This window comes from Pinus tabuliformis, chromosome 5_2 (assembly GCF_031772625.1).
Source record: "Pinus tabuliformis cultivar Carrire ecotype Pingquan chromosome 5_2, CPIR1, whole genome shotgun sequence".
Classification (NCBI taxonomy): Eukaryota; Viridiplantae; Streptophyta; class Pinopsida; order Pinales; family Pinaceae; genus Pinus; species Pinus tabuliformis.
This window is the reverse complement of record NC_142306.1, coordinates 956812810-956832109: the sequence shown is the minus strand read 5'-3', so window position 1 is coordinate 956832109 and position 19300 is coordinate 956812810. Positions and strand designations below refer to the sequence as shown.

Below are 19300 nucleotides of genomic sequence, written 5' to 3'. Positions count from 1 at the left end.
GATGTGTCACAAGACATGACACCTAGCGGACTTCCACCGACCTGATATAATGAATCAACTCGAAACCCAAGAGTGAAGGCATCTTTAACATTATTTTTCCATACACGTACCTTGCCATCGCTGAAGGTCACCTTGTAGCCTTTGTCTTCCATTGCTGAGATGGACACCAGGTTCTTCTTGAGGTCAGGTACATATAATACATCCTGTAAGTGGATCGTATTACCTTGATTCAATTTAAGAGAGACATTTCCTACACCTTTCACGGGATATTTCATATTATCTCCAAGGACAATTTCCAGGTTAGTTTCTTTCTCTATTATATTATGGAGAACTTCTTTGTAACCAGTGAAGTGCCTTGATGCACCACTATCAATGAGCCAAATTCCCATTGACTCTGAAGGAGCAGAGGTAGATAGAGCAGCTGGTAAATAATATTCATCCTGCGTATTTTCAACAATGTTGGATTCATACTTGGAATTTCTAGCCTTCTTGAATGGTTGTCCTCTTCCTTGATTACCAACACTCCTTTTACCTTTGCTATTAAATTTTCCATTCCTTTGATCGCCATGAGAGGAATTTTGATCATCGTCCCGATGTGAGTTCTTTCTATCAGGGCACTCCTTCACATAGTGACCTGGTTTATCGCAAATGTAACATCGTCCTTTTCTTCCACCCTTAGGTCCAGCCTTTCTTTTTGATTTAGTCCCAATTATTTCTTTTCTTAGCATGAGAAGAAAAGACAGCAGGAGGACCTTTAGGCATGGGCATTTCTTGCTCTTCTACCCTTGTTTCTTCTTGAATGCATTTGGCCATTAATTCCTCAAAACCAGGAATTACTTATTGTTCAGAAGAGTAGTCCTGAACACGTACCATTCGGATGGTAATCCTCCAAGAGTTGTGAGTGCCATTTCCCTATCAATAATAGTCTCCCCAATAGATAGGAGATCGTTCCTAATCTCAGTGATTCTTAAGAAGTATGCTTGCATACTCTCATCTTTTCCCTTCTTAATTTCCTTCGGCTTATTTCTAAGAAACAAAACTTGATTTGCATCATTAACTTTAAATAAACTCACTAGTCTATCATAGAATTCCTTGGAGGTGTTCATATCGGAGATGTAGGCCACCAAGCACTTGTCAATAGAGTCCCGGATGATCTTCTTTGATTTGAATTCACTGGTTTTCCATTTTTTCTTAGCAGCAACGAGTGCATTTGATGGAGGCTCAACAATATTGCCTCTCACATGGTCCAACACTCCTTGATCTTCTAAGGTTAGATCGATAGACATCTTCCATCCGTGATAGTCAACTTTCTCACGGAGCTTGTCTTTGGTAGGGAAGAGTGTTGAGGACCCCATAGTTCTTTTAGGATAGCCTTGCCAATCTTCTCTTCGGTGATTGCTCTTTCTCTTGCTCGGGCTTTGTCTTCACCTCAGCTCTGATACCATGTTAATTTATGGTATGTTCTATGCTTAGAGTAGTTTACTTCTCTTTATTATTATTCATAGATTAGCAATCACATGTGCATAATTAAAGTGCAGATAGAAAATTAAACGATCAACATAAAACAAGCCAAGACAAGAGACACAAGATGTGGCGACTAGCTAGGGAAAAACCCCAATATGGGGAAACCTTTTGATCAAATCTTCTTTTATCTTCAATAATTCAACATAGAGAAATAATACAAAAATCTTATTTATATCAGCAGTAGCAAACCCTAGATCAGCAGCATCAGCATTAGCGGCATCAACATCAAAACTAGGGCAGTCAATATCTTGCAAACCGACTGTCGGATCAGCTTGATTCCTTCACCAAAAAATGCGGCCTTTAGAGGAGATCCAGATACACCTACAACACAGTTCAGAGGCGTGAGTCTAATGGTCAATGCTGGTCAAAATTTGGATCTGCAATTGCAGCTTCAAGTTCTGCACCTTCCTTCCACAGGTGTGAGAGAAGAGTCTCTTTCTGCACAGGAGAGAAGAGCCTCTTTTCTGCGCTGGAGAGAGAGAGAGAGATGTGATGAGTTGAGTGAGTCCAAATGAGGAAAATTCCTCCTATATTTATACACATCTGTTGATAATTGAATAGATGCAACTGTTAGGATTCTGAGCCTACATGAGTTGTTGGTAGGCTTGATAATTATTCCATAATCAAAATAAATTCATAACTCCATAAATACTTATCGGAATCAGATGATCTTTAGATCAATCCTACACCTCTCGATGAGAGGAATCTAATAAAAATATTATCAGTCATGAATAAGATGACCCACATGGAGTTTGTCCCTAGTTTCCAATTTTAACATATTGAAACAAGGAGAGATGCAGGGCAACAAGTCCTTGCCTTAAGGAGGCTGGAAGAAAAAAAGGAGTCGGGAAGAAAAAAAAGTATAGTGAGGCATGCTGAATGTCATTTACCTTCAACAAGGTCTGGATGAATGACCCATAAGAAAATCTGCTCACCAACTGCCAATCCCAAGGAGTATACATGTGCCCTCATCATCTGTGCCTTTTATTATTATTGACCAAAGAGCAGCTTGACCAAAGAGGAGTATATGCCTAGTGTAGGGTAGGTGTTCATTACATACTTTTGTTCGGCCTTGTCTGGCCTGGGTGTGGTGATAAACATCACTAGTGCCCCGAAGAAGGGGTCTTGTCTTACCCAACCTTACTATCAAGCAAGAAGCAGGAAGTAAGAGAAATAAAGTGAGGTAATGCCATGATCTAAGATGTAAATAGAACTCTTATATATAAAAACACAGAATAGGGAGAGATAAACCCAAAATATGGAGTACAAGGAATGAGAGTAGCAACACAAACTAGGGAGAGATAAACCCAAAATCTGGAGTACAGGGAATGAGAGTAGCTCAAGGTCTGCTACCAACTTCTCTTTTACCATTTTGTATTTTACCATCTGAGACCAAATGGTGGAAACTAAATTAGAAGATAATATGAATCATGCATTCTACTATTGTCTAGACAATGTTTCCTGCTATTGAGTTTTGGGTGTCCTGTCCTGGTTGCTAGTGAGCGGAAGCAAGCACAAGCTGCTTCGAAACTTTGAACAGATTCACCAACAGATAATCCAGTTTATTCATAAGCAGTACCTAATTGGGCATCCATAGTGAAAATAGCAGTGGTTCCAGCCATTGACCCGAGGTCACTGTAATTCTTACTCAAGTGATCCATAGGCGGCTAATAGAATCACAGAAATCACAAAGGAGAACGACGAATGCACCCAAGACATGGAAGAGATCAAGAAAGCTGGAGTGAACTTCTGCATAAATTTGTTAACTATTGATGAACCAGTTAATTAAACACTTGGGGCCAGGCTGCTGGAAAAAGCCTTATCCAATTACTATAGTGATATTCATCAAATGGTCCCCTTGATTAGAGAGATCTTAATGTGATCTAAATCATTTCGCTTCTAGTTAAATTTATTGACAAATGAAAATTATTTAAAACAATGTAAAACTAAAAAGCCTAACAACTAGTTTCATAAAAAGCAGGAATATAAGTAAAACTAGTCAAAACAATAGTAGGTGTTTTATCATAAGAAGCAAAAGAAGTAAAGGAAGTTCCAGATGTCACATATAGATCCTCTATATGGGCATAAATATCTCTAGTTAGTTGACCGAGCTTCTTTCACTATTATTGCCAACACAAGGAAATTTTTCCAAGACAAGAAGAATATGCAACTGAAGTTATGAGTCCACCTGACGTCTTTGGCACTGACATTTCAGTTTGCATGGTGGAAACAGGAAATAGCTTTGTTTCACTGGAAAATAGGGAAGCAATGTGAACTGTGTCTAGTTTTTCATTTTTGATGATACCATATGGGTGGAAAATGAACAGATGGTGTATGATTCGACATCCTTACCACATGATTATGTTAATGTGATGCATTTGGTAGTTGAAAACCTTTCAGAAGCGATTCTAGATGGGATGTTGGATTCCCCATCACCAGCGGCAACAATCGTAAGTGAACAATCACCAAGAGAATTGTTGAATTCTAAAGGCCTTCATTTACTGAACCATGCTAGTACTGATCAAGTATCAACAAAGAATCCGAAGGCCTCCCTCTTTCAAGTGATGAAAATTGATTCTGGCAAGAAAAAATTCTAGTTTTCTTAAAATTGATATCATTGTAAAATAAAAATAAAAAAATGTTCTATTTGAAATAATAGATATACCATGCCATAGACACAAATTGCTGGTAGCAAATCAATGTTACATGAAGGTCAATTTTGAAAATTTATTCATGAGAGAAAGGTTTAGGATCTGATATCCATTAGTGAAGGGCCTGGACACTGAAAGAAGACTACAGGTATGGTTTGTTTGAGCATAACTCGTTCATCTTTTATCTATCTCCCACTCCACCTCGTTCCATATGTAGCCAACACTACACCCACCTTCTTTTTCCGAGTCATCAAATTGATTGTGTTCTGCAAGTGGGCAATGTCCAACAATGATGGTTAATCTAGAAGATGGATAATAGATTGATTGCTCCAATCTAACCCAGTGAGCAATCCCAGTCCGCTTTCAACAAAAGGGCCTAACCTTTCTTTCTCGCTTGGTGAGGGCCGAATTCCACCCAGTGCTCTTTTTTTTACTTTCTTGTTAAAAACTAACCATAAGTTATGATTTATGTAAACAGTTTTAGCCTTTTGGCATCTATAAAAAGAGTATTAGCAAGGCAGTGACAAAAAAATTCCAAGCACCTCAGAAGTCACATGGGATGTATCTTTGTCAAACAAATCAAACAAAATGTACAAGGGTTATTCCACTGCTTGCAAAGAAGGTGAATTGTCTTTTCCATACCCGAGAATTAATGCTTTGTGTCAAAATTCCATATGAAATGAAAATCTATCAGAATGCCCTCAGAAGAACTGAAAGCCAATGGAAAGTCTGGAAGCAACTTCTTTTGCATGTAATAGAGCTGAAGATCTGAAGAGATTGAATAGCAGTGTGCCTAAACTGGTGGAAAAGAGATTCCCAAAAAGTTGTGTTCGTTGTGAACAATCATTGAGAGGCCAATTTTCTTCTAAACTAGGGTGGACTTCTACTTCACCATTTTATGCTATTGGAATCATAGTAAATTCCCCTTTCAGCCATCTATCCAACAATGTTGTGAATCAAGGAGATAAAGTGGCATGTAAATATTCCTCTAACTATACAACTTCTAAATTTGGACACACTGAAAATTCAAGATCAGATAGCAGCCTCCATGGTAGTTACTTTTAGAATGCTCCCAAACATAAAAGAGATCCAACAAGGCTCCACCAAAACCAAGTCTACAATCAAAACCAGAGCCCAAGTTTAGAAGTACATGCTTTCCCAAAACTAGTGAGTAGTGGTTGCATACATACTTCCAGAATTGGGGAGGTTGCTATTAATCCTGGATCCCTTATAATCCAATCAGATGCACTCCAAATATTATAAAATCAATCAAAATGTAAGTCAAGCCCACCTTAGTGGTTATTGAATGCATAGAAGAAACATGAAGCAAAAGAAGGGACAAGCTATAACAAGAAACAACATAATCCACATGTTCTGTCTTCAAGAAAAATGGAATTTGGGACACAACAATTGCCTTGTGTTAGTAGCAGTTCAGTGTCCTTTTCAGACCCCCTACATGATTGTACATCTGCCCTGGCTCATCCACCTTCTTTTCAAACTACATTTCCATATGACTGTGAAACACTTACTCCAACAGATTCTGCAACCTTGAAGATGAATTGGAGATATAAATATGATTTAATAAATTTACTTGAGAGAGAAAATATAAAACTACCCAAGAATATGAGCATAAATATATGCTTGATCAGCCATAACAAAGGAAATGTACCTCATACTATGAATCTTGTGTCCCCAGAGAATAAATGCCCAAGTAATCAAAGGACAGGTCCGAGAAAAGCATTTGACCTAGAGACAAAGGAATTGCATGGTAAATGGCTTCCACAAAGGCACGAAGGTTATGCACAAATTCCATCACAGAGGTGCAATTTGATATAAACAGGGAATATGTTAAATAAACGTAAGAGAGAAATCTGTCATGAAATCAATTCATCTACATATGGTAAGAAGAAAGAGATATCTGAAAATGACTTCGTAGATTGTAGGGCTAATGAAATCTGCATAGCAAATGACAATTCAGTTGACATTGCAATGGGTTACATGGTGTTAAAATTGGAAACTAGGGCCAAACTCCAGGTGGGTAACCTTATTCATGGCTGATAACATTTTTCCTAGATTCCTCTCATCGAGAGGTGTAGGATTGATCTAAAGATCATCCAATTCCGATAAGTATTTATGGAGATATGAATTTATTTTGATTATGGAATAATTATCAAGCCGACCAGCAACTCATGTAGGCTCAGAAGCCCAAAAAGCGCATCTATTCATCCTCGACATTTGTATATAAATATAGGAGGTCTTTTCCTCATTTGGACACAGACTTCTCATCACATCTCTCTCTCTCCTGCACAAAAAAGAGGCTCTTCTCCTACTGTGTAGAGAGGGACTCTTCTCTCACACGTGTGGAAGGAAGGACGTCGAATTTAGGGCTGCAACTGCAGATCGGAAGTTTGACCATCAGACTCTCTCTCAGAACTACGTTGTAGGTGGAACTGACTCTCCTTAGAAATCCACAATTTTTGGCACAGGAATCAAGGTGATCTGACCTCCGGTTTGGAAGATATTGACTGCCCTAGTTTAGGGCTGATGCCGATGATGTTGATGCTGGTGATGCCAATGATGCCATTGATGCCGATGATGCTGATGCCAGTGATGCTGGTGATGTCGATGATGCTGATGCCAGTGATACCGATGATGCTGATGATGCTGATACCGGTGATGCTGGTGATGCCGATGATGCTGATGCCGGTGATGTCGATGATGCTGATGCTGGTGATGCTGATGATACTGATGTCGCTAATGCCAATGATGCTGATGCCGCTGATGCTGATGCCACTGATGCTGATGCCACTGATGCTAATGCTGTTGCTGATGTCAATCAGATTTATGTACTATTTCTCTTTGCTGAATTATTGAAGATAAAGGAAGATTTGATTAAAGGGTTTCCCCATATTGGGGTTTGTCCTTGGCTAGCCGCCACATCTTGTGTCTCTTGTCTTGGCTTGTTTTCTGTCAATCGTTTAATGTTCTATCTGCACTTTACTTACTATACATGTGATTGCTAATCTGTGGATTATAATAATAAAAAGAAATAAACTGCTCTAAGCATAGAACATACCATAACTTAACATGGTATTAGAGCTGAGGTGAAGACAAAGCCCGAGCAAGAGCAAGAGCAAGAGCAATCACCGAAGAGAAGATTGGCAAGGCTATCCTAAAAGAACTATGGGGTCCTCAACACTCTTCCCTGCCAAAGACAAGCTCCATGAGAAGTCTGACTATCATGGATGGAAGATGTCTCTCGATCTAACCTTAGAAGATCAAGGAGTGTTGGACCATGTGAGAGGCAATATTGTTGAGCTTCCATCAAATGCACCCGCTCCTACCAGGAACAAATGGAAAACTGGTGAAGTCAAAACAAAGAAGATCATCCAGGACTCTATCGACAAGCACTTGGTGGCCTACATCTCCGAGTTGAACACCTCCAAAGAAATCTACGATAGACTGGTGAGTTTATTTAATGGCAAAATGCATTCAAGAAGAAGCAAGGATGGAAGAACAGGAAATGCTCACACTTAAAGGTCATCCCACTGCCTTTTCTTCTCATGCTAAAAGAAGAAACAATTTCGATTCTAAATCCTAAGGAAAGACTGGACCAAAGGGTGGAAGAAAAGGACGATGTTACCATTGCAATAAACCAAGTCATTATGTAAGGGAGTGTCCTGATAAAAGGAACTCACACCAAGATGATGATCAAAACCCCTATCAAGGCAATCAAAGAAATTGCAGGTCAAATGGCTGAGGTAAAAGGAGTGCTAGAAATCAAGGAAGAGCACAACCATTCAAGAAGGCAAGAAATTCCAGGTATGAATCTAACACTATTGACAATACGCAGGATGTATATTATCTATCAACTGCTCTATCTACCTCTGATCCTCCGGACTCGCTGGGAAATTGGCTTATTGATAGTGGTGCTTGAAGGCACTTCAATGGTTGCAAAGAAGTTCTCCATAATCTGATAGAGAAAGAAACCAACCTGGAAATTGTCCTTGGAGATAATATGAAATATCCCGTGAAAGGTGTAGGCAATGTCTCTCTAAAATTGAATCAAGGTAATACAATCCACTTACAGGATGTATTATATGTACCCGATCTCAAAAATAATCTGGTGTCCATTTCGACAATGGAAGACAAAGGCTACAAGGCCGCTTTTAGCGATGGCAAGAGGTTGGCATTAAGAGGGAGACTACTACACCATACACTCATGAACAGAATGGTGTGGCGGAAAGGAAGAACCGTATAATTATGGAAGCTATTTGTGCTATGCTTCATGATCAAAGACTTCCAAAGTTTCTATGGGCAGAAGCTACAAACACCACCGTATATATACAAAACCGATGCCCCCATCAATCATTGGGTTCCTAAAATCCTAAAGAAATGTTCACCGGTAAGAAACCTGATATATCTCATTTTAGAATTTTTGGAATTAGCCCTGTATATTTTCATGTGCTGAAAGAGAAAAGGAATAAATTGGGTGCATTTGGAAAGATAGGAATCTTCGTGGGCTATAGTGAAAATACTAAGCGCTATAGAATCTATGTAGTCAATCAAAGGAAAGTCATGATTAGTCATGATGTCACCTTTGACGAAGATATGGCTCTCATCAAGATGAACAATCTTCCTACTTTAAGGAGCTCCTAAGAAGCTGACACTAGGGAACCAAAAGAAAAAGATGATGTAACAATGCCTGATGTGGATGAACCCATGGATCCTATTGATCCACCTGAGCCTTCCTCTTCTAGGAAGAGGCCCTGTTGGCTTAGGGGCTACTCGATGATGTTGAAGGACACACTGCACCCCAAGGAACCTTCTGTGAAAGTAAGAAACCTAACAGGTATCAGGGATACTTAACCATCATGAGCACGATCATACAAAATGAGCCTTCATCATTCTCAGATTCCGTCAAGCATCAAGTATGGAAGGATGCTATGACTGAATAATATGAGTCTATTATGAAGAATGATGTCTGGAAAGTAGTTCCTAGACCCCAAGACAAGACAATTGTCACTTCTAAATGGCTTTACAAGATAAAGCATGTAGCAGATGGAAGTACGGAAAAGTATAAGGCTCGTTTTGTCACTCGTGGTTTCTCCCAGAAGGAAGGTATAGACTATGATGAGATATTTGCACCCGTTTCTAGATATACCACCATCTGCTTGATCATAGCTCTTGTGGCTTCATAAGGATGGAACCTACATTAGATGGATTTCAATACTGCGTTCTTGCATGGTTCGATCAAAGAAGAGGTCTACGTGGAGAAACCTAAAGGATTTGAGATTTATGATCGAAAATCTCATGTATGCAGGTTGAAGAAGGCTCTCTATGGGCTGAAGCAAGCACCCTGAGCATGGTATGAGAGGATCGATAGCTACTTGATGAAGCTAGGATTCACTAGGAGTGAAGCCGATTCTAACCTTTACTTTAAGGTTGAAGATGGCAAACCTCTCATACTGGTGCTGTATGTGGATGACATCTTTCTAATAGGTGCAAACCCTCTCTTTCACAAATGTTAGAGGGAGTTGGCTTCTGAATTTGAAATGAAGGACCTAGGACTAATGCACTATTTCCTAGGACTTGAAGTCTGGCAGAAACCAAGGGAAAATTTCCTATCTCAAGGAAAATATGTGGTGAAGATATTGGAAAGATTCGGTATGGTGGACTGCAAGCCTGTAACTGCCCCGATGGAGCTTGACTTTAAGAAGTTAAGCGGTAGCACTGCTAGACTTGTTTTATGAAATGCCACCGAGTATCATCAACTCGTCAGGGCATTAATGTTCTTAGTGAACTTCCGTCCAGATATATGATTCGCAGTCAACATGTTGAGTCAACATATGGTTGAACGTCACCACATACATTGGATTAGTGCCAAGAATTTGTTGAGATGTCTTCGTGGCACAATTACTTATGGGTTAAGATACATTGTCGGAGATGTGAGACTACTTGGATACACTGATGTTGATTGGGAAAGCAATGTGGTGGATTGTAATAGCACTTCCAGGTGTTGTTTCTCCTTGGGATCTGCTTCAATATCCTGGATGAGCAGGAAGCAGAAGTCAGTGGCTTTGAGCACTGCTAAGGCAGAGTATATTGCTACTAGCATGGCCACCTGTGAGGCAGTCTGGTTATGAAAGCTCTTCAGTGAGCTGTTTGGATTTACATTGGATACCACTGTGATCCTATGTGATAACCAAAGTAGGATCCATTTATTAAAGAATCTCGTATTTCATGATCGCTCCAAGCATATCGATATCAGGTACCACTATATTCGAGATATGATGCAGTGGGGAGCTATAAAACTCCAACATATCGGTAAAGATGAACAGGTCGCCGACATTTTGACAAAGCCCCTAGGAAAGGTCAAATTTTTGAATTTTCAAGAACGACTTGGTGTCATTCAGAAACCCTGTGATGAGGGTCCTGTATGATGTATGGAGCTCTTGGAGCTCTAGGGTGGGGGGGGGGCACGGGGTACTTCTTGGAGTGACATATGACCACAAGGTGACTCACCATCCCCTGGTAATGTACGTGTATAGGGTAAAAGAATCAAAATTTTCCCTGTGACACCCCGTGGCAACTATGTAGCAGGATGATCAGTTCTCTTGTGAGGTCTGGATGATGTGTTCTCCATGACAATTGTGTAGCAGGATGATCAGTTCTCCTATGAGGTTTGGATGATGTGTTCTCCATGACAATTGTGTAGTAGGATAATCAGTTCTCCTGTGAAGTCTGGATGATGTGTTCTCCATGATGATTGTGTAACAGGATGATTAGTTCTTCTGTGAGGCCTGGATGATGTGTTCTCCATGGAGATTGTGGAACAGGATGATTCGCTCTCCTGTGGGCCAGGATGATTAGTTCTTCGTGGCATCCACTGGACAGAATGATTCGCTCTCCTGTGGACAAGATGATTCGCTCTCTTGTGGGACAAGATGATTCGCTTTCCTGTGGACAGGATGATTAGTTCTCTTATCTAGGCATCCTACCCATGCAGTTTGGGACTCATGGGAAGTACCTATCATCTTATCAATGAGTAGGGAAATGAGGATAGGGACCATAGTAGTACCGATGGATGCATCGTTGTATCTACCGTACTCCCTATGCTAGGATGACCTACATTGATCTGGGATCAATGATACCAGTCTAGGACCATTGGTAGGAGTTATACCCACTATGACACTGACTTCGGGTTGGTTGAGGACTGGTTTGGGACCAGTGGTACACACTCTGAGACTGACTTTGAGTCAGTGGAGGATGGTATGATAAATCCTTGATCACTTCTTCTTCTTCATAATTCGAGGCAGAACAAAGCAGAGCAGAGCAGGGGTCAAGCTGTACAGGGCAGTACATTTGATGGATGAATAGTAGCGACAGACAGACGAATTGTCGATGAAGTTATCCCTAGTTGAGAGGGAGTGTTAAAATTGGCAACTAGGGCCAAACCCCATGTGGGTCACCTTATTCATGGCTGATAATATTTTTCCTAGATTCCTCTCATCGAGAGGTGTAGGATTGATCTAAAGATCATCCGATTTCGATAAGTATTTATGGAGATATGAATTTATTTTGATTATGGAATAATTATCAAGCCAACCAGCAACTCACATAGGCTCAAAAGGCCAACAGATGCATCTATTCATCATCAACATTTTTAGATAAATACAGGAGGTCTTTTCCTCATTTGGACACACACTTCTCATCACATATCTCTCTCTCTCCTGCGCAGAAAAGAGGCTCTTCTCCTATTGCGCAAAAAGGGACTCTTCTCTCACACGTGTGGAAGGAAGGACGCAGAATTTAGGGCTGCAACTGTAGATAAAAAGTTTGACCATCAGACTCTCTCTTAGAACTGCGTTGTAGGTGGAACTGACTCTCCTTGGAAATCCACAGTTTTTGGCACAGGAATCAAGGTGATCTGACCTCCGATTTTGAAGATATTGACTGCCCTAGTTTAGGGTTGATGCCGCTAATGCCGATGATGCTTATGGCGGTGATACCGATGATGCTGATGTCGGTGATGTCGATGATGCTGATGACGGTGATGCCGATGATGCTGATGTCGGTGATGTCGATGATGCTGATACCGGTGATGCCGATGATGCCGATGATGCTGATGTCGGTGATGCCGATGATGCTGATGCTGGTGATGTTGGTGATGCCGATGATACTGATGCCGATGATGCCAATGATGTTGGGTTTGCTGCTGCTGATGTAAATCAAATTTATGTACTATTTCTCTCTGCTGAATTATTGAAGATAAAGGAAGATTTGATCAAAGGGTTTCCCCATATTGGGGTTTGTCCCTAGCTAGCCACCACATCTTGTGTCTCTTGTCTTGGCTTGTTTTCTGTCGATCGTTTAATGTTCTATCTGCACTTTACTTACTGTACATGTGATTGCTAATCTGTGGATTATAATAATAAAAAGAAGTAAACTGCTCTAAGCATAGAACATACCACAAATTAACACATGGGGGCTTCAACTATCAACCCCAGAAAGATGGTGGGGTCTAAAGAATTGAATGGTGAGGGTGGAATTAGTACTTGTTCAAAACCTAGTGTAATTTGTTCGAATGAGGATCCTCTGTTAAGGGAAAATGTTTCATCCCATTGTGTAACAACAAATTATAGAATAAACTTTGCCCATCCAACTGAAGAGGAGTCGGGCCAACATGTGTATGAAAACTATAATCTGGGTGATGTGAGTAACAGTGTGTGCCTACAAATTGTGGATAGGACAAGAGCCAACTCAATGGCTTTGCATTCTTTTCAAAAGGAAACGATAGCCTCAAGATCCATAAAGGTAACAGAGGAACCCACAAAAAATATAGGATTAAATCTCAACCAAAAGATCTGCGTTCTTCCTAGAGATTCTAAAGGGCGTTTCATTAGCTCTGCCAGAATGAATGGGGAAGTCCACAATGAAACTAATTTTGTTATGAATGCTACACTTTCAAATGCAAGATTTGGAAAATCGACTTCCATTCAGACATTGTTTCCAGTCCATAAGGATTACCATGGTGCGAAGAGATGCCTTTCACGGGATAAATGTATTCCTGAATTGAATGGTGTTGTGGCAGGACAAGCAACATTTTCATCTGGGGATATCAAAATAGGTTCTATTGGCATGGAAATTCCCTTTGCTAATACAAAATTAAATCATGTGGCAGCACCATTACCTGAAAAAGCAAGGGATCTCCCAAATTTTTTCATTCAAAGCAGACGCTTTGATTATCCCTCACTGTCTGCCTTAGATTTTGTTCAAGAGTTTGAAGTGGAGGTGCTAACTTGTGAGATGGGGAGCTTGCTGGATGGTGGAATTTCAAACCATCCTCCTAGCCAGGATGCAGGGCTTTCAAGCTAGGATGTAGCACTTTCAAGCCAGGATGTAGGGCTTTCAGTGATGCAAGGATTACAGTGATGCAAAATCATTGAAGGTCCGCCATCTCGTAGGGGCGTCGACCATTTCCATTATTTTTCATCGAAATTTTTCATTGAAGGTAGCGGCAGGGCACCAACCATTCTGAACAGACAAAATGAAAATAGGCGAACACGAAAATAGACGAACGTTCATGAAGGTGGTTCATGAATAGGTATGATAAATTATTGTTATGCGGGTAGTGATAGGTGGCCAGAGTACATGACATAGCCATGTGGTTACCGGACAGGTGTAGTAAGGGACCAAATGACATTAGCCATGTGGTTACGTGATAGGTGTGCCTGTATATATGCTTGCTTGAAGTAACCAAATAACATTTAACATTTAATTCTAGGAACTAATGTTAGCATTAGTTTGCACTCCGCCAACGTGAATGAAATATATACCATATTATGCATGCTTATGGCCTCCCCGCCTTGGGAAGAGGCCAAATAAGACCGAGAAAAATGCTATTGGCTCCCGAAAATTAATTCATAAATTTTATAGGTTGATAAAATTTGAGTGCCTAAAAACTTAGGTTAATTATGGCAAGGACTAATGCTAAAGCCATCAATCGGATTACTATAGTCCCAGCTGTGAGGCAGGGACTAATAAGATATTGGGTGCGTTTAAATAATGTGATGAGTTATATGAAAAAGAGTTAGTTTGAGTATTATAGATAGATTCTATTAAGCTCTTGATCTTGATTAATGCATGATGTAGATTGACTTTAGTAGGGTCTGGTTAAGGTTAAGTGATAAACCTAGTTAATAAAAACTAACTATTTCTGTAATAATAAAATTAAGTAATACTAGTGTTTTATGTTTCCAGCAATAGTTCCCTTGCACTTTAAAAGATGTATTACTAGCCCTCTATTACATTAGTTGAGAAATTAACCAGCATAGATCCATCTTAAGTACATATTTAACATGAGCCAAGAGGGATAAAATTTCTTCACATGTGAACCAATGTTATTTTTTCATTGTTTAAATTGTATTTTTAAATGCTAAAGAGAGTATATATATGACCAAATAAAAATTTTAACCATAAAAAAATATTTTTTTCATGATATATATGTAAATTTTTAAAATGATATATAATATATACATAATTGATATTAAAACATTTTACATAACATGTACATCTACTTTTAAATGGTTTTTTTATTATTAATGTATTTTTAAGTATATGTCAATATTAATTTGTATTAAAATATTTGACTGATAACTCACATTGAATAATTTTTTATATAGAACATCAAAATATTTTATTTTAACAATTTTTTTTCTATATGTCGATATATATGAAGTTGATATTGACATAAATTAGTTAACATAGATCTTCAAATAGTTTATTTAGATGTATTGTTGAAATATTTTTGAAAAGTATAAGATTTAAATATCTTATTGACACATATTTTTTATTTCTAGCGTATTCATTTTTCTATTTAAAACATCATTTTTATTTTTATTTTAAAGGGAAAGGACAGACAGACAAACTTACACATCCCCTCATTTTTTCTATTTAAAACATATTTTTTATTTTTATTTTTATTTTGAAGGGAAAGGACAGACAAAAAAAACTTACACATCCCCTCATACTAAGTTGTAGAATGAGTCTCTCAACTCAATAAATATGGCCAATTATTATAAGAACCTAGAAATCAATAAATACACTACAACCTATAAAAGTAAATTTAAAACTTACATTCAAATTTAGGCTTTTCATAAGAGAATATTACAATTTTATAAAAGGATATTACATATTTATGTGACTCTAGCTACAATAATAATCATTGTTGTAGTCTTCAGTCTGTTACCATCAATACAACTGCAGTTTACTTGATGTTCTACTTGAAGTCTTGTATTCAGTAACTATAATAATAGATATTAAGATCCAATTATAAATTGATATTTCCATGGGCATAAAACTTGAGTTGGTGTGACTAAAACATATGGAGGATTCATGCAAAAATTAATCATGTGGTTGGAGAATGTAATATCAATATGATCAAAATGTAACCTTCTTAATTATTCAAAGAGTACGTACTTAGAGGTGAATTATAATACATTTAGTAAACAACAACGATAATGATAAAAGGTATACTACAATTTAAATATAGAAGTATATTTGATATTGGAAATGTGACAATTTCTCTCAATTGTTACACTCTCATTTGAATTATAATACATGTAGTACACAACAAAAATAATGATAAAAAGTATCCTACACTTGAAGTATAGAAGTATATTTGATATTGGAAATGTCATGATTTCTCAATTGTTACACTTTGAGTTCGTCTGGAATCTTCTCGAAAGGTCGCAACTGGAAATTTTCGGTCAAAGGATAAGGCCAAGTGGGAAGATCTCCATTGAAGATTACATGTTTTCCGATTTGACGATCACAGATCAATGGGGAATGGTTAGGGTAACTAACCCCTGCCCCATCCACCACTCATCCTCTTTAGTTTCTCTGGTGCTTCTAACTTGTCGAACTCTATAATTCAAACTTCATAGGTTTCTTTCAGGTGTTACTGGAAACCACAACGTTAGTGCAGGTGAATTGAGGTCATCATGGGTTGGTTTATGACATTACAAATAAGGTTAGGGTTTAAACTAAGCTATTACTAATGTTCCATGCCCTGGTTTCTCACAGGTATTCGCTTGGGGTTGATATCCATCTTCCTGTTTCTTTCCTGTAACCAAATCAATTTTGATGGTGGAGGTAGTGAATTGTGGCATGCGACTCCCTTAATTCATGAAAAGAACTCAGGTATAGCCCTTCCGCGCAAGAGTAGTTTCTTGTGGGTTATTATTTCCCTTCTATGCAAATATAAACCTTTCTTTGTATTATCTTCTCAGTTACTTCATTCTTTCCAGACTTCCCTGTGAAGATTATAGAGGGAAATTTTCTCAAGTTGCAGGCGAGGGTTTTGATGTTTTAACCCTTTTGGACACACCGTAAGTTGCCCAAATACATGGTCATTTGTTTAACCCTACACTTGCTAAGTTTTCACCATTAATATCCATAATATTTTTTGGTTTTGTTTATTTCAGGTTTCCTTTAGTAAGTGTTTTGAGGCACTAGCTAAGCTTTGCTGTGAATATATCCTTTCGGCTTGACCAAGTGTTGGAACTCTATTTATGGGTTTACTATTTAAATGTTTAAGTGATAACTATAGTAGTGTTTTGTGTTTTAATTGACTCCCGGCTTGAGAGAAATAACAGCCCATAAATATTTATAGGATTTTTCTTTCATTTCTTAGAGCCAAGGCTAGAGTATCGTTTGTCTCTTTAATTTGTTTTTTCTTATTAAAATTTGGGTCTCGAGGCAAACCTGGACCAGGAAATACTTTCTCTATTCATATATAAATGTAAAGTTATCATATTCTGAAGAAGGAAGATAATTGCATATAAATTATTTTGTGTGTGTTATATCTACTGAATTGTGTATATAATTGATTTTGTTATTCTATAATTATTTCCTCTTTAACCAGGCTTTATTTTTCGTTCCGTAACATTTACAATTCCTATATATTTATTTCTCTCTCGATGAGTATGTTTAATTCGTATTTATATTTCATGTCTTGCTTAAAATGTAATAGAGATATGAGGAATACCGGACCCGATATCGGTAGCCAGGTCTCAACCTCCTCGGCTCTTGCAATGTTTCTTTTTCTTGTGACAATTGTTTATGCTAGCACTTGGTTCAACTGGAATATGTTAACTATGCATGCTGTTAGGCTAAATATTTTGTTTTTCTTATAACTTACTTTGTTAAATAATTCACCTCTAGGATATTTAATCAAGGGTTTATCACAATTTTCACCCTTGAGGGTTAAGTTTCCTCTTATTGTTCAATTAGAACCGTTCTATTCAACTCTTATTTGAGTACAAGATATCTGAGTTATAATAACTCCTTCCTCTTCACCTGGAACCCTCCAGATTCCTTTCTCCTCTCCAAATTGGCAAACGGTTACGATCTTTCATGGATTGGTTCAATGACCCCATCCCGACCAACCACTACTCGATTACACAGTTTCTGGGTTCATGAAAATTGACAAAAAGGGAGTGTGTTAACCATCCATGAAAGTTCTTTCAGTAATATTGTATCTAGAGATTATACATATCTATAGTTAATCCAATCCTTTTATTTCAGTAATATTATCCACATAATCTTCACAATTTAATACTGAAATTTCTATAGAAAATTATTTACAGTTGATTATTGTGCATACTACATAAAATTATTCACAATATAACATTGTTCATACCACATAAGGAAGAATATAATTTAAGCATAACTCATTTCTTCTAATAAAATGAAAACGAGGCAAAAGTACATAATTGGCAAACCACTTATTTGTTTCTCAGTTTTCAATAATTTCAATAGGTCTGAGCTGATCCTCCTAACCGTGAGAAGGGAAATTACGTCCTCTTCTTCCCCCCCCCCGAGCTTCCACTCCACAAAATTATGTACAATTTTTTCAGAGTCAAGTATTAGGCATCAAGACTACAACCCAACCTAGTACCATCTGAATGTTTTCTATTCTAGAGTCTCCACTGGCTCATTTTCAGCTCAAGATTTACTCCTTGGTAGCATCATTCTAGTTTTTCACAGAGCTTTCTTTTCTCTCCCTATAAGCTCCAAGAAAGAAAAATCCACCTCCTACTGAGATTCCTCTTTTTATTAGGGAAAGAAGGGGTAATTGTCATAACTGTCTAGAAGTTGGAATTCATTATAGATTAGCCCTAAATAATTCCAAAATTTCATAACTGAATAATCATGATTGCATAATCAAATGTTAAACAAAAACTCTATTGGTTACCATGAGCCCCAATTACTACGGTTTTATGTAATTTGGTAATGTAAATGTCAATAAATCAATCTCATCTAGGGGTGTTACATCTTCCCCCCCTTTGGCAAAACATCGTCCTCGGTGTTTACTCTAGCCCATGAAACAAGTCATAATAAGTTTGTCACATAATTGCGTCTTCCCAGGTGGTTTCCTCTGGGATAAAGTGCCTCAAATTCACTTTAACCTAGATGATAGCTTGCCTCTACAACATTGTTTCTCTTCGGTTGAGAATATGCTTAGGTTCTACCATGAACTCCCCGTTCCGTTCAACCTATCAGAGCATTGCTACTATCATTAGTTTATATATTCTTCAACCAATTGTACATATATTTTCATAATTTAACTTATAATTACTTATATACCTTTCCAGTTAATAATGTGTCTGTAATCATACACATACTTCTTTAACATAGAAACGTGAAATACATTATGAACCTTTGTATGGCTTAGAAGGGAAAGCTACTATGCTAATGACCCTATTCTTTCCAATACTTGGAAAGGTCCACAATAGCGGGGTGCTAACTTAGTACAACTACTCCATTGTAGAGTGCTCTTCCTGGGTTTTATCATAACATAAACATGATCTCCTACCTGGAATTTTTTATAAGTTCTCTTTTTATTTGCATATACCTTCTGCCTATCCTAGGCAACTTTAAATTCTATCTAACTTTTTTCACCTCTTGTTCCATTTCTTCCAACATGTGTTGGGTAGCGGACCCCCCGTAACAGTTTTGGGGCTCAAAGTCCGAAATTTTGGGTAAAAGTATGGTAAAGGTTCTGCGAAGCGAAAATTGTAATGGGTTAAGTCCAAGGGTAGTCCACCCTAAAATGTTAT

At 38.1% G+C, this 19300-nt stretch overlaps 1 long non-coding RNA gene across 2 annotated transcripts; it reads left to right on the top strand.

The window, feature by feature from the left end:
* Window positions 1-16011: 16011 nt before the first annotated feature.
* Window positions 16012-16939, top strand: LOC149162457 (uncharacterized). 2 transcript variants are annotated; one of them, XR_016261552.1, is made up of 4 exons: window positions 16012-16164; window positions 16263-16379; window positions 16487-16567; window positions 16664-16939. It is a non-coding gene; the product is annotated as an uncharacterized LOC149162457 (long non-coding RNA). The 2 variants fall into 2 exon arrangements; XR_016261553.1 differs by having other exon boundaries at window positions 16469-16567.
* Window positions 16940-19300: the final 2361 nt, after the last annotated feature.